The sequence below is a fragment of the Sparus aurata genome, chromosome 5 (assembly GCF_900880675.1).
Source record: "Sparus aurata chromosome 5, fSpaAur1.1, whole genome shotgun sequence".
In the NCBI taxonomy this organism is placed as follows: Eukaryota; Metazoa; Chordata; class Actinopteri; order Spariformes; family Sparidae; genus Sparus; species Sparus aurata.
Window position 1 is genome coordinate 15,863,676 of NC_044191.1, and position 10,551 is coordinate 15,874,226.

Sequence of the window (10,551 nt, forward strand, 5' to 3'; positions counted from 1 at the left end):
CACATGATTCACTTTTGCTGCTTATCTGGGTTCAAATGAAGACAGCATGAAAAAGCAGAGAGGCAATCCTGGGGCGGCCAAAATGGATTGCACTGCACTGAGTGTTGAGATTGTATCCAAGAAAATACAAAAAGTACAACTTGCCAAAGTCCAATACCCTACAAGACAGCATTTGACAAAGACTGTTAAAAAAACTTATATGAAGAAGCCATTAACAAAATTCACCTCACCACCCACAGCAAGGCTATCACACTGTTGTCTGGGCGAAGGCAAAGCCCTTGGTCTGCTGACCCTAGTTTACAAAATTCTCTCACACTGCAGAGAAATAGTTAAGTTCATACTATCTCATCAAGTTTCCGCCAACCTTTCTTTGTGAAGCAATCACCGTCTAAAGAAAACAAATTACAGCCACTGTTCAGGAGTCTTATCCCTCTTTGAACCATCTAATGATGTGCCAACTTCATTTCACACTTTCAAGCTCTGGTGCAAAACGTCAAATAGGTACAAAGCCACAAATTATTGTCAAGAAAGGCTGCCAGGAAATCAGTATTTTAAAGATTTACAACTATAAAATATGTCAATAACTTCTGAACAGTTTATGTTTTTGTTACAATCACTGTATGTAGTGGCCGCTCATCTATGTCTGTTTTATTGTTTGTCTTTGATTTAGTTTGATTTGGTTTGGCTGATTTAGAGTGTTGTATTATGTATTCTATTCTTTAGCCTAAAGTCAGGTGATTCATGCTGACTTCAACTGAATTCAATGTGTCAATTGGTAATGCAGGAACACTTGGAGTAGATTTGTCATTGGACTTTTTAGTAATTGCTTAATACATTATCAAATCACATCAGAAAGGCCATAATTAAAAGTGTAAAGAGCTTGATGGCTTTAATTTAGATGTGACAAGTAGCAGAAAAATGGGATTCAAAACATAACCTCCTTTGCATAGATAGTAAATTAGTGAGGAAATGTGGTCATCCTGGGGGTTTCTGAGGAGGAAGGGAAGTGTTGCTTTTCCTTGCTCTCTCTTTTTATCCATCTCCAGCATGGCCTGGGCTGATCCGTGCTCCTGTGTTGACGGCACTCAGGACAGCTCCAGTGATTACAATTAAGCAGCTCTTATCCCTAGACATAATCAAGGCAGGCCTGTATGTAGAGGGCAGGGTTAATCCTCAAGACCCAAGTCTGGGAGTGGAGGAGGGGGCATGGGGGGGGGGGGGGGGACGCTGTCTCAAGTGGAAGCTATCAAGAAGAATCCATATTACAATACATTGTACATTTGTTGTACAATGTTCAGTACAGGTCTGTGCGTGTGCAATGGTGCTGTCAATTCACTGAGGGCAGAGAGTGGAGAGGGGAGAGACAGGTTTCAGGAATATTCAGGAGAGGAATTCAATCAGCACTCTAATGCAGAGCCCATAACACAGGGAGGGTGTAAGAATGAGGGTGGTGGATTATCAGCAAGTCAGCATGTTACAAAGCACAGGCTGGCTGATGTTCTAATAACAATGCCACCCGAGGTCCAAACAATTGGGTACGGAGATGATGCCACAAAAATCTAATTTAAAACCAATTTTGACACAAGCATCATCATGTGTCTGGCAGCAGAGAGTGCTTCCTGCACTGACCCCGGCATTTAAGGTTATAACACATCATCAGACTGAGAAAAATAAAGAAAGCTGGTGAGAATATGACTCACGATCTTATCAAACAACTGTACACTGAAAATATGTCCACTGGCATGAACAAAATTTTGATGGGAATAAAAAAGAATTACTGTCTAGAACTTAACTGACATGTATTCATAAATTGGTGATTTGTACTGACAAATCAAACCAATAATGATTGAAACATTTTGAGGGCTGGCTAATCGATGGTTGGGTTATATGGGTGCTTAAAAATACCTTTAATGGTTATATACAGGCCAAGCAGGTAGAGGTATTCACACTTCATTACACTCAGTGGCTAATGATAAATGTAACACTAAACTGTAATGTCATCTTTTAGAGCAGGAAAATACAGGCAGGCAGTATCACATGACAGTGAACATCACAATTCAAATCCTGGGCTCACACTTTTTTATCAACATTATAACAATGAATGTTCCAACTGCACCAAAAGTTTTCATTTCAGATAAAAATGTGGTGTGGTGTTGAGAAGAACAGGGTGTATTCACACTGTGGCCCAAAATCGCACGGCTAATTCATTCTTCCTATTTCTGCAACTAATAAGATAAAAGCATATTCAATGAAAATGTAAGAAATGCAGAACAATCATCCTGATTATGCTACTGAATGAAACAGCTTCACCTGAACCAAAGACCTTCAGACCGTCCAACTGCTGACCTCAAGTCAGGGGACCTCAGGTCTCTCAGACAATGGGAAGAGCCTTGAAAACTGCCTTGAAAATCTACACATATAACAGGAAAAATGAAGAAAGACTTTCAAGTATTTCTAGAATTCTTGCGCAACATAACAAGCTGGTACGCAAATAGTATCACCAGGTACAAAAAGCTCATCTTTAACAGCATATTAGCTGGCTAACATTTGTGATTGCATTCATTTGGATTCTATTCTATTTTTTTCACACCTTGCTAATGTTAAAAGAAGACAGAAGACATTTGAAATTTACAGTAACATTTTCTTACAGATTGGATGTATTTTAGCATTTTTTGTTATACAGAAGTTACAGGAGCCTACTGTCACCTTTATCAATCTGAGCAAAAACAAATTAGATTAACCATAAAAGTTGGCTTGTTTACACTAATACTTTAGTGCCGGCAAAGCAACTCCTGCTTTGGGTCCATATCTCTTCCCACTGACTCAACAGAAAAACAAGTAATTTTTAAAACTGACATAAAAAGAGCAAAACACATTTTGTACAAATCACCTCGAAATCCCCTCGCTAACACAAAGCTATGTTGTGTACCTTTTACAAAACTTCTAAATTTAACCCCTTGACAGAGGCAATCCATATAGTTCTAACCCAGCTCTGCAATCGTGCTGCGTTTGCCTGGCCCAAACAAAGACATGAGTTATAGCCTTTGCAGGATGGGCGATGTAGAACAGGTGCCAAGACAACAGAGCAGCGCCAGGATGGGTGGCCGAGGGACTCGGGAGTGGGAAGGCCAGGGAGGTTGGAAGTGCATGTTAATCACTTCAGGAGCAGGAGGCTGAGCTCTGCAGGTGTCTGTCCCACAAAGGACCATTCACTCTGGCTCTGGACAAGCTTTCCCCTGACCACTGGTTATCACAGACCGCTTCAGTCAGCCCACAAGAGCCACGAAACACAGCTCATGCATGATCCAACACAGCAGCAGAGCTCTGAATCACAATCATTCAATCTCCGTAGGCAATAAATATACAGGAATAAGCCTTTGAGTGTCACTTTATATAATCAATGTGCTTTATGACAGTTTTGCTGATAATTATCACTCACTAAGAATATGTGAGTAAGTCAAAGAAAACTGAATACATTTTGAAAACGATTTCCACCGCATGCATTAAGCACTCAAGGCTGTGAAACATATCATTCTGCAGTAATTTAACTGGAAAACACATAATACCATTTCTACGTAATAATGCTGCTGCTCTATAATTCCCATGCACACTCGGTAATGAAACGCTACACTGACCATGAAACTATAATGAGGTCGGTATAAGGCTAATGTGATTAACATAACGTTGGCTCTCAATGCAGAGCGGTAATATATTTTTTTATATATCTAGATGTGCATATGCAAAGGGTAATTTTAAGCAGTAATTCCTTTTCTATTGGTAGTGCTTCCAAAACTGCAGACCTGTAAAAAAAAGATCAAAGTTTACAAGTTTAGCAGCAGAGTAGCTTAAAGGCCCTACATGCTGCATTGTTCACCCATGCTTTTCACTTATTGTGCCTGAATAGAGCTCTTCTGTGGACTGTGGTGCTGTATAGAGCATCTCTGACTTGACTGTTAGTTTTGTTTGACTTGTCAGGGTGAGCCGTGTTTGCTGATGTCATGTAGATCCAGCTGTGTGAATTTGTAGGGTATTTTACTGAAATGCAAAATTCTCAAATATAATGAAATACAGGGATCTATCCATGCTGCTCTCTGGATAATGTGTGAAAATTAAACAGGCCTATTTTTACAGCACAAAATTTGACGTGTCATAACAGGGGTAGGACAGGCATAATTAATAATATCAACTAGGGTTGCACTAAATTCAGCTTTACCTGTTACGGGGTCATACTATTGGGCATGTTGGCTGACTAACACGGCTTACTGATGCTTAATTCTTCTTAGTTGTTAATGGTATTAATTACCATGCTTTTCCTGCTATGATGAGTCAAAGTGGCTGTTATGAAAAAGGCCTGATGGGATTTCACAGGGTTTGAATAAACAAATAATATTAAGTTTATTTCTTTCATTATTTACTTACATTGTGTAAAATCTCAATCTCCAAATGCCAGCTTTATTTTGTTTGTTTTTGTAATTAAAGTCCCTTAATCCCTGTTCATATAACTGCATTATCTGAGAAGACAGAGCTATAAAACTTTTAAACCCTTAATTTATGAGGAAAAGTGTACCGCCCAATTTCAAAACTGACAAAGAAAAAGTACAGAAATGCAATTAATAGGGCTCCTGTCAACTGAAGTCAAGAGAACATTGCCATCTTATTACAGTTGGTGGAGCTCTATGTTGTGCCTGAAACGACTTGCTTAGTCAAGTAATCAAGTATACTTTAAAGAAATTTAAACAGCCAAATTAGTTGTTAGGATATTCTGCTGTTTCATATGTATTTACACATCTGGTCTGGTGAATTCTCATCTTTAACTGATCTGCCTATGTATCAGCCAGCCCTGTTGTTCAGACATTACTGACCTTGTCCTCTAAATTCTGTCTTATTTGTGTTTTGTGTTGTCTGGGTTATAAGTGGCTGTCTTCCTCCCCATTCTGCCTTTCCATCCACACCTGCTCTGCATCACCTTTGTTAGCCCAGCCCTGTTCCCATCAGCTCTTTCCATCTTCACTGCTATCCCCTACTCATTCCCCTCACCTGTGTTTCTCTGTCACTCTCAACCTGCACCTCATCCCATCATTACTTTACTTTCCATTACTTTTTACTTTTAAGTCCAGTCTTTAGGGATGCCATTTAGCTCAGTTGGTAGAGCGAGCATCCCATGTACAGAGGCTTTGTCCTTGCTGCACCAGCCCTGGGTCCGAGTCCCGGCCTGGGGGTACTTTGCTGCATGTCACTCACCCTGTTTCCTGTCATCTTTTGAGCTGTTCTATGAATAAAGCCGTATAAAGGCCCAAAACATATATATATATATATATATATATATATATATATATATATATATATATATATATATATATATATATATATATATATACACATACATATACATATATATACATATATATATGTATATATATATATATATATACACATATATATATATAAAACCACCTCCTGCATTTGCGTAAGTCCACCCTTCTTGATCTTAGCGTTGCGAATGTAATAAAAACAGTCAGAAGATTCTTTGGTAAATGTATAGACTTGTATCATTTCATAATTTGCTTTGTTTGACTAAGCATTTGAACTGATTAAACTTTGACTTTATATCAGTAATAAATGTTTGATTGCCCTTAAGATTTTACATCACATGATGTGATCCAGCCTGCAGAAACTGAGTCTCTGTTAGGAATACCCATTGTCTGGATATACTAAATCTGTGGCTGTTACTGCCTTAAAATAGCCATGGTCTATTGCAATGCATTGCAACTGTTATTGCAGTGTGTTGCAAAACTTACTTATGCATGGAGACTTTTTTTTTCTTCTGTTTACTACTGTGCCATGAGGACTTCTGATTTACATAACAATACAGCATGTTGGCTACTGGCTGTTTTGACACAGAAATATTGATTCAAGCCCTCAGAAACACGTGACTGTGAAAAATCTAAGACCTTCAGAGCCCTCATCACATAAAACAGGCATCTTGCTAAGGTTTTTTCCTGCCAATTTGGTTCACACATCCTTCTGATACAGTCAGGGGAAATATTTCACAAAGGCGTAACAGCACAGGGTCAGTCAGTATCTGTAGCCCTTGTGGAACAGTTACTGTAAATATTCATTGTCCTGAACCTGGAGCATGAGGCAAGTCCTACATCTCAAACAACAAACGGACTGATTCATTTAAAGAGGGGCTTTGCGTTCCTTGTCCACCCATGTCGAAAAATGTATGCAAATGTTTTTTGTAATGACTGCATAAAGCACATAAAACAGGTTTCTGCATAAACATTGCTGAAAGATGTACGGTGAAACAGGTGTTTTAGTAGCATTTCAACTTGCATTAGTTCCATTGCTGCAGCAGTACTAAAACATGATTATCAATCATTGATCCACCTGTCCAAGGTTTAACCAATTATCCGAATTCATACAAGTAGAGGCCCCACACCCAAGTCCTGACCAGTATCCAGAGAATGGATATACAGAACCAAAGCCTGGTTTTCATGCGAGGGAATTATACTCAGATAGTGCCATGGCAAGTTACTTCCTGTAGACTTGAAACAAAGACAGGATCTGACAGTAACCAGCTTCCACATTTATATCCAAATTGCCAACACGCTGCAGGGCTGACGGTTAGGAATACTACATCTTCTTCAGGCATCGTACTTCCTCATAAATTTGTGCATTAGAGCATGAACTGCTCTTGAGATTAAAGCTGACCTCAGGTCTTGTCACGACCATTAGAAAAATGACATTTTAACCTTTAAGATCTTCAAGTGGTGATGTAAGAATTAATTCCGTGTGATAAAAAAAGTCCTTTTCAAAGAAAGAGCCCCCAGCCGGGGTCAGATCTGCTATTTATTTTTAATAACCTCCACAACATGCAGCTATGTTTTGTTATTTGTTAATTAGCTTGTTAACTGATGATGATGTTAGTGAATTTTAACAACTACAGGGGGTTTTTAGCCTCAGGAAAAACAGAATATATAATAGAGGACAAGACAAAGTTGTTATATTTTGTCGGCATACAGGAAAGCGTCTGATAACTTAAGCAGGAAACATAACAGCAGGATTTTCTAAACATTAGCATTCATGCGAAGTCTTCCTGTTTACCCCTGGTTACAGAGAATTTTTCAGTTTTCTGCACAGTCACAGGTGGTGTGGAAATTCTCGTCCTGTCCAGAGATTGCTCTGTGTTTGAGTTGCAAATATTTTGTGTTTCAAATGAGCTGCTTCCTGATTGCCAATGAGCCCAGAACATATTCTGCAAAAGTGAGGATGTGCTGACATAGATGCATCTGAGGAGACCTTTGCAGACTTGGTATACAGTAACTCATGCAGGCCTATCATATGAGTCAGGACTGATACAAACATGACTGTGCAACGATGATTTCTCTGATTAAAGTGTCAGTTTACAGAGTGCATATAGTGTGAAGGTCCTTTAGTGAGTGGCTGGCAAAATCTCGAGCACTTGGACTCAGTGCTCACTACCACGTAGCCCTGAGTGATCAGTGTAGATCTGTTTCCTTTGCTGCACCTGCAACCCTTTTTCTAGTTCTGCTTAGCTGTTCCTTTTAGACTTGACAGCACCATCCATGCACACAGTTATGCTGACAAAGACACCTTGTATATTCAATTTCATATAAAATTATTCAAACGTCGGCACTGCATGCCCATTTTCCACTTAATCATGGTCCTACAGGCAGGGTTGTGACAATGTGTGAATAAGAAATGGGATAAAGAACCATGACATAAATGTCACAAAGGTCCACCATCCTCCCTTCACAGCTGCCTATGGCACCTGGGTGCAAACCTCCTATATACAAATCTGCAAATCACCCCAGATGTCTTTCAAAGGTGTACTATTTAGTTTTGGAGAAGAAATTCAAACTGAGAATTTTAATATTTTCATTCATCATTTTTTATCAAGTAAAAAGACAAACTCATTACTGGAAAATAAAGCTGTTCTCAGATGAAAATAAGGTCCCAGAACACCATTTGAACCTAGAAAGGAGGCAGGGTCTGCCATATATAAACAAAGTAAAACAGAATGAAATTTTGTGGTTGTTAAAGGTCACTTTGTTTATTCAGTCTATTCGGTGTAAAAATTCTGTCAATTAAAATTGTTCTCTTCTAACTCAAATGTCTTCCCCAAAACAAAATAGTGCACCCTTAAAAATGCACCTTAATAAGTCACAACTAATACAGTACTTAATTAAAGCATTTCAATATGTACCACTTTTGCATTTGTCACACTCATCGTACTAACTTAAACCAGAATTGTAACCAAAAGCTTCATACAGAAGGGTGAATTTCATTTCACTGTTGAGAAACAAGTAAATAGTTCATAAAGCATTTTTAAGTAATTGTAACAGTAAGAAAATATCAGTTGCAACAAAGTTTCATGAACATCAATTGCAACTTACCAATTAACAATTTTTAATAAGTATAAAGCACTCCATTGCTTGTGAACAGTGAAATAACTTAACTAACAGTTAACTTTAATTAACTGTAAATTTGCCATTTTTAACCACACATAATTGTTTATTTCAATGATATGATAGATACCTTAAAATGTTACCAAGTACATATATGTATTAGAAGATCACAGACCAAAAAAAACAGGAGGATATGACCTCAGTGTTCCCGGTGGTAATTAATGCCAGCTCAGGACATTTAAGAATAAGGAAATGCAAATAAATTGCACTTGCTCACAGTTAGGTTTATTGCTATAACTGCATGCAGCCATATCCTGAGGCCATTAGTGCAAGCAGGGTGTGAAAAAGCAGACCAGGGCCCATCAGAGTCTACTGAGAACTTCATCTGCCTCTTTCTAATGGCCTAAGCCCAGGTCTTTATTTTGAAGCGCTCAGTCATTGTGGCGGCTGCTCACATGGGACAGGATCACAGCACTATCAGCCCAACAACACCGTCAGTCCCAGCAGCCGCTGACAGCCGCCCCCTTCGCCAAATAAGGCAATCAGAGGAGAGAAACCGGAAGACTCTCCATGGTAACCCACTCACAAAGAGGAGGGGCACAACAATGGACGAGTGAGGATGGGATGATTGACAGCTCGTTGCGGCTCGCGCTCGCTGCCTTTGACCGCATCCATTAGCCAGAAGGGCTCACAACAGCCGAGCACACCGCATTTATCACGTTTAATCAACATATTCGACACAATGGGCCATTCAGCAGCGTAAAACGCAGCTACCTCTGTTGCACCACATTTAAAAACAGCGACTCTTTAACAAAAGCGTGATAAATATATTCCAACACCAAGTCCGCACATCCTAATCAATAAGCCTCATCCCTGCACCTGTTCACCACGGGCTCATTTCCCGCTTAACACATTTAATTTGACATTGCTTTCACGTTATTGTTATCACACTGTTGTCACACCCTCCTGAGTTGCAACGGCACCAGGCAACAAAAACTTGGCGTGGCGAGGTAATCACCACATGGATTTACGCGAGAAAGCGGAGAGCCGTATCGCCTTTACCTCAGTTTTTCTCCTTGTCCCTCCAGCGAAGAGACCCTCCAGCGCGGTGTGCGGTAGGTAGTCCGAGTCTCGGCTGAATAACGTTGTTCTGGATGCAACTTGGGTGCTGCTGCAGGGACACTACTGTTAACAAGCCTCCCCGAATCTCAAATTGTAGTTGTCAAGGCTGCTTGCTCGCGCGTCCCTCCAGTCAACATGCAAAAAAAAAAAACGGAAATGAGTGACTCAAAAGTTATTTGTTGTGCACGAAGCGACTACCGTTAATTATTGCTGATTAGTTACTGCGACGCTGTGCTGTGTGGAAGGCAGAGCAGCCCCTATCCCTCTCATCCACAACAGTGCTGGATGCCGTGGTCACACCAAGTGTCTCCGCCCCATCACCACTCACACAGTATTGGAGGAAATGTGTGATTGATTTTTTTTTTTTGATCTAAAATTATCGATTAAGGCAATTGTTTTTGCCTTAAGGCAAACTACTTTGTTGTTTGTTTGGTTTTTTTCGCTAGCAATTTAGTACACGGTTCTTTGGGCTAAATGTTTGTATTCCGTTGGTACACAAATTAAATATCACAAAACACATTTTTGATCAATTGGTCGCTCATATGTGCTAGTTAGCTTATATTTTTATTCTATTTTATCATCTGTCCTGTCGTCTATATCTCCATATTCAGCACATCTATTGTTATAATCATTTAATGGTACTGTGGCATTGTCAAGCCCGCACAAATACAATAAAGACTTTTTCAAAGTAAACGTTTTGAAAAGGCGACGGAAAAGCTGGAGTAAAACAGTAGGATTACAATTTTGTGTAGATTTGTGAAGAGGCAATCTGCATTCAATATTGATATGATTTTACATGTAAGAATAGTGTACCACACACAGTTGAAGGCATGTGTTGACCATTAGGCTAATGGTGTATTTATCTAGATTTTGTAATTATTTAGGTGTTCATATTTCTTAGTTATCCCTGAAGGAATGTACTGCAATCAAACAGCCCTTGTGCTTCAGGTTAGGAACTTTTGTCGTGGTCTAAAAACGTACTTCAAATATCCATGCT

General features: G+C 39.4%; 1 protein-coding gene across 10 annotated transcripts in view; it reads right to left on the bottom strand.

Moving 5' to 3' along the window:
• Positions 1-9,864, bottom strand: part of arvcfb (ARVCF delta catenin family member b) — a 223,693-nt gene extending 213,829 nt beyond the window's left edge. For 5 of the 10 annotated variants that reach the window (XM_030418243.1, XM_030418246.1, XM_030418245.1 and 2 more), the window contains exon 1: positions 9,495-9,863. The gene's annotated coding sequence lies outside the window, so the exon portion shown is untranslated. Of the gene's footprint in view, positions 1-9,494 lie in introns of all 10 variants that reach the window. The other 5 variants (XM_030418254.1, XM_030418251.1, XM_030418247.1 and 2 more) reach the window with 2 other exon arrangements.
• Positions 9,865-10,551: the final 687 nt, after the last annotated feature.